Raw genomic sequence first — 5,723 nt, 5'->3', positions numbered from 1 at the left:
CTGGATGGTCAATGCAGGGTGCTAAGGGAAAGCAACTCCCAGCAGCTGCTGCCACACCCTGCCTAAGGTAATTCTCATCCACCCCATCCATTGGATGGCTGGGGCAGCTGCCTCATGTAGAAATATCCTCTTCTGAGGTGATTTATATGTCCCTGTCCATGAGCTGTGGTGTCTGTATGGTTGCCCTGCATCCTGACCAAATAGCTCTTAAGCTAAGCATTTTAAACTTATAACCTGCTTTACCAGCAGTGGTGACATATTTCCCTCACAAACCACATCAAAATTAGATAAATTAAAAAACCATATTCACTGTTAAAATGGAGTTTTAGAAATCCAAAATGGCCACCGGAGAATGACAGTTAAAAAATGACAGTTGTAATTAATATTCGGCGAGCTATAAATATGTATGAAGTTATGGTTTGAAAGGTTTCAAACTGATTGGTTACTTTAGGATCCTCATACATATGTAATAGTCAAATGCCCCTTTGATACATTGTGGCACTGAGGAGGACCTAGCAGGCAGAGGTTGTCAAACAGGTCCACCCAGGCTGCATATATTCAGGAGAGCAGCGCTGCTTGGGGCATTCCGGACCAGACCTTGGAGGGGAGCAGAAGAAGAAAGAAGACTACGGAGAAGGACTGAGCTAAGAGCTGGACTGAGCCTGTAGCTGAACATCGCTGGCAGAAGAGCCGAAGCTGACCTGCGTGTCAGTCATCGCTCTCTAGCCGCCGTGGGCCGTCGAAGAACAGAAGAGCTCCAGCCTGAAGACCAGAAGAGCTCCAGTCTCCATAGAGCTAAATCACTAGTAAGGCTCCGGTTCTTTTATCCGGAGGGTTTGCCCGGCAGACCGCACCGCCCAAACAACGGTGCCCTGCACGGGGAAACCGCAGCAGCGACCCTGCCCTTCCAGTCACCGACCCTAGCTCAGGCCGGTGTCTGAAATATCACGGTCGTTCCTAAAAACACAGGAGGTTTTTGTTAACCAAGCCGGTTTTTCCTCCTGGCTCTCTTTTTCTCCCTCCTTTACTATCTGACCTGACGCGGCTGCCGTACAAGCGCGCCGTGAGGGTCATAACTTCCTAGCTCGAAGAGAACTACAGGCCCAGCGCCTGGATCACAGAGCAGGAATAAGGAGGTATTCATGGTCTGGGTTTAGGGTTAAATAATTGGGTAAGCAGTTAATGTTTTCATATAGCTTTGTAATAGAGGGTGGATTGGGACTTCCCCAAGTCCATGATCTGCGCCTTATATTTTGTATTCCTTGTCCTTCTGTAAAGGCACAGGAGGCCAATGCTATTGGTTTAGCTTAAAACTATTGCATGCACACAGGAGGGTAGTTAGGTAAACTGCGTTGTTATAATCCAGAGCTATAAGCTCCCCCCTATTTAGGAGGGTAGAGCGGTCAGGGATAACCCTATAAAGGGAAAACCCTGGTATTCTTAGTAACCCTTTAAGGGTAATGAAGGTCTGCAATAAAGGGCTACCATAACAAGGTGGTCGAAATAGGCAGTACCATTTTGAGGGGATAACCTTTAACTAGGAAAACCCCTCCACTTAACTAAGGGGAAAACCTCTCAGAAGGAAACCCCGCATATACTGGGCTCTCCCCTGCTTGGCCAGCAGGGCAACCCATTTAACTAGAGAATTGACCTAGCTTAGTGCAGGCAAATTCTTATTCTTATAAGATCTGCTCCCCGCGGTAGTCGGCCAAGGGTTGAGCGACCTGGTGAACCTCAGGAAGATCCAGGAATAAATAAATAAATATAACTCAGCTCTGAAGTTAATCTTTCCATTTTACAGCACACATCGAAGGCTGCACGGTCCGTCCCGGAAGCACAGTAAGTAGCTGAGGGATTAGATAGCAGTGCTGTTACAGCAGTTACCTATTGTTTAAGGCTACAAGCCATAGTATTCAAATCCTGTGCCTATTCCACAAAAACAAGGGCTTACATATTTTGTGCAACTTAGCTTACCAAAATTCATACTTTTAAGTTATAAAATAAACCCTGTCTCCCTGTTTGAACCTGACATCTTGTTTGTATTTTCTTCCTTGGGTAAACACACCGCAGCAGCGCAGTTCACACACCCTGAAACCCCGTTGTGATTAGACCCACCGTAGACGGCGAGCAGGGTCGCGGGGTAAAATCCTGGGAGCATTGGTAAGGACTCAGTTTTAGTCCAGTCCATTGCTCTGGTGTGATTGACTTGACCTAATCAAATATTCAAATTTATTCATACGTCACTCGCATCCTCGATACCTCAGAGCCCCTAAAAGTATAGGGCCTGGGGCAGCCACCCCAGTCCATCCTGTGGAAGTAATGGTTCTGCTTTCGCCAGTAGGGAAGGAAAGGCCAGCTTCTCCAGTATGCCTGTCCCTCAGGACCCAGGATGCAGGGCCCAGCTTTACCAGCTCTGCAACTGATCTGTGAAGTGGGGATTCCAGCCCTCAAAACAAGCGCTTGCTACTTGTCTGCCAAACACCCTCTCATTGCTAGAGAAGTCAATAAATAACAGCACTGTCCTCAGGGCTGGGTGTGACTCTCAACTGTGCTTAGTGTGCAGCCTCATTAGTTTCTTTCCTGCTGTGTCTGACCTTTTCTTTTCAGCTGCAGATGTTTGTTCCCCCCCCATCCCTCTGCTTGGTTAAAAAGAGCCTTTCCTCTCACGCTCTCTCTTTCACAGCCATTCCCTCTTGGGCCTGGTTATGCCACCCACAGATCTTCCTGTGCATAGGGAATCATATGTAATGATGTGGTAGAATAGACCCATTTTCAGATCCCATACACTACTGTAATAAACACTGTACAATGTATGTCTTGTGAGGAACCATTTGAAAACTCATAGTTTGCTGATCAGTATCATTCTGATAAAATAGATATGGCAACCTTAGAGGCATCTCTCGGTGCAAAGCTGGAAATGTTTTCCAAAGAGAAGGACCAAGACTCTACAAAGGAAGGACACCCCCCGCCCCCAAGGCTCTCCCTTCTCTCTTCCTGCCCACTGCATTCACTACACTGGAAGAGGAAACGGAAGCATTTGTTGGTCTATGGAGAAGGGAGCCTGACCTACAGAGTTTGGGCAGGAAGACTGCAGAAAGCATGTGGTGAGAAACTTTGCTTGATTCTGATATTCTTAGAGTTGGACACTAATAAAAGTTTCATCTGTTTTTTTTCTCTTATAACCTTTTATGCCCCATTACTTAACATCTCTCTTTATAGTTAATAAACTTGTTTTTTTTTCATTTTACCTAATCCAGTGTATGTAAATTGAAATGTCTAAATTATTTGAGATAGTAAGATGCCACATTATTTCCTTTAAGGAACAGCAGGCTTAAAATATTTTGTACTGACAATACAGAACATTTTTGTGAGGAAATCTGGGACTAGGGTTTGCGTGGGGTCATGCTGCAGTATAACCAAGGCTGGTGAGAGCCAGAGTATAACCCCAGTGTGACTGGCAGGCTGCCATTACACAAAATGCTGGAACACTCTTTGTGAGAGGCCCAGGTGGAAATTTCTCCAGCAAGGCATTATAAGGCACCTACGTTTGCAGGGCAGGGTTAACACAGCTGCTCATTATTCTGGGTTGTACCCTCATATGTCTTACAAGTCTGGTTTACAGGCACTGTAGCGATACTGCTGTTTTGTAACTGTGATGTAGATGTACGTTAATGTCACACAGGAAAGGATAGGCTCCTATTGGCACTTGGCCAATTTGTCAGTCTGTTTTTTGCGCCTCTCTTCAAAGTGTTTACAAATTTTTCTCTGTTTTTCCTCCATTGGGCTCGATCCGTGGCTATGGTTCTGAAGTTATTGATAGTTACATCGCATGAAGTGAGAGTCTGCTTAAGGGAGTGTTTGAAACACTTACACTGACTGCCGTTCCTGTATTTTGATTTTTGACTCATCCCAGGGGACTTTTTTCAGAGGAATCCGTCATCACCCATTCTGCTGGCATGACTGTCCACGTAAGCTGAGCTGCGATGATCATTGCCTGGATGCTGGCTGGTTTTGCGCTTTCAAGGAGACGAACGTTTGACCTGTTATCTCACCAGCAGATCTTCAGAATGCAGCAAAGTCAAGCTGTAGGAAATGTTTCAGGTTGCTTGATATGTGGAATAAATTGTCCATTTTCACACCCCTATCAGGGATGCTCTTATGGCTATGGTCTGAAGAAGTGGGTCTGTCCCACGAAAGCTCACCTAATAAATTATTTTGCTAGTTTTTAAAGTACTTGACTGCTTTTTGTTTTGCCCTGTTATATATCATTGTTCACAGCAAAATCTTCTAAAAGCCTGATATATTGGCATTAGAAAAGGTTCAGAAAAGGGCGACTAAGATGATTTGGGGTTTGGAACAGGTCCCATATGGGGAGAGGCTAGAGAGACTGGGACTTTTCAGTCTGGAAAAGAGGCGATTGAGGGGCGATATGATAGAGGTATATAAAATCATGAACGGTGTGGAGAAAGTGAATATAGAAAAATTATTTACCTTTTCCCATAATACAAGAACTAGGGGACACCAAATGAAATTGATGGGTAGTAGGTTCAAAACTAATAAAAGGAAATTTTTCTTCACACAGCGCACAGTCAACCTGTGGAACTCCTTGCCGGAGGAGGCTGTGAAGGCCAGGACTCTATTAGGGTTTAAAAAAGAGCTCGATAAATTTTTGCAGGTTAGGTCCATAAGTGGCTATTAGCCAGGGGTAAAGTATGGTGCCCTAGCCTTCAGTACAAGGGCAGGAGATGGATGGCAGGATTAAATCACTTGATCATCGTCTTCTGTTCTCCTTCTCTGCGGCACCTGGCATTGGCCACTGTCGGCAGACGGGATACTGGGCTGAATGGACCTTTGGTCTGACCTAGTATGGCCATTCTTATGTTCTTATGTTATGTTCTTATGACTTGCCTTTTGTATTCTGTTGACATTTCTTGAGCTAGAGGGGCATCGCTAGAGATGGCACTGCCAAGATATGCAAAGTAATTGGCATGCCTTAGTTCTAGATCATCAGTGATGTTGTTTGGCTCAGTGGGAAAGTTATGAGGCTGGCTGGAAAAGGACTTTAGCTTTTTCCAGGCGGATGATGAGTCCAAATTGTTTATTTGCCTATGCAAATCTATCAAGGATAAGCTGAAGGCTACTGTTACTATGATGTAGCAGAGCACAAGCATCTGTAAAAAGGCCTTCACATATGAATTACTCAAGGACTTTTGTTTTAGCATTAAGATTTTGGAGACTGAATTAATTATTTTCCATACTGTAACCATATGCCCTTTTGAATGTTGTCTGTTGTGGTATTCAGAATGGCCACAAAAAAAAGGCCAACAGCAACTAGTGTGAGCACACAGCCTTTTTTCAGCCCTGTTGGATATAGGGAATGGTTTAGAGAGGCCACCATCAGAGTACCTGACTAGTCGTGCCTTAGTGGAATTGATGTATACTGTTGATGATTTGGTGGATCTGTCCAACTTTTCTATAATTTTCCAGAAGCCATTTCTGCTTACCATATCAAATATTTCTTAATACAGCTTTAGCCTCTCTAGACTGACACTCTCTGGTCCAGCAACTTCCGTGATTTGGCACGATTTTAGTTAGCCGGATGTCCATTTATTATTGAATATGGCCAAGTTTTCTGCAGTCCCATAAAGTTTGTTTACAGCCATCAGTCCTGGCTGTTGATGTTCTGTGCTGTTATTTAGTGCTAATTCACCCCTAAATATCTT

The 5,723-nt window shown here is 44.5% G+C and overlaps 1 long non-coding RNA gene across 2 annotated transcripts; it reads left to right on the top strand.

Moving 5' to 3' along the window:
- Positions 1-447: 447 nt before the first annotated feature.
- LOC142021240 (uncharacterized) lies at positions 448-4,093 on the top strand. 2 transcript variants are annotated; one of them, XR_012647627.1, is made up of 3 exons: positions 448-1,839; positions 2,877-3,104; positions 3,914-4,093. It is a non-coding gene; the product is annotated as an uncharacterized LOC142021240 (long non-coding RNA). The 2 variants fall into 2 exon arrangements; XR_012647626.1 differs by having other exon boundaries at positions 448-2,160.
- Positions 4,094-5,723: the final 1,630 nt, after the last annotated feature.

This window comes from Carettochelys insculpta, chromosome 15 (genome assembly GCF_033958435.1).
Source record: "Carettochelys insculpta isolate YL-2023 chromosome 15, ASM3395843v1, whole genome shotgun sequence".
Lineage (NCBI taxonomy): Eukaryota > Metazoa > Chordata > Testudines > Carettochelyidae > Carettochelys > Carettochelys insculpta.
This window is presented reverse-complemented; position numbering and strand designations above follow the sequence as displayed.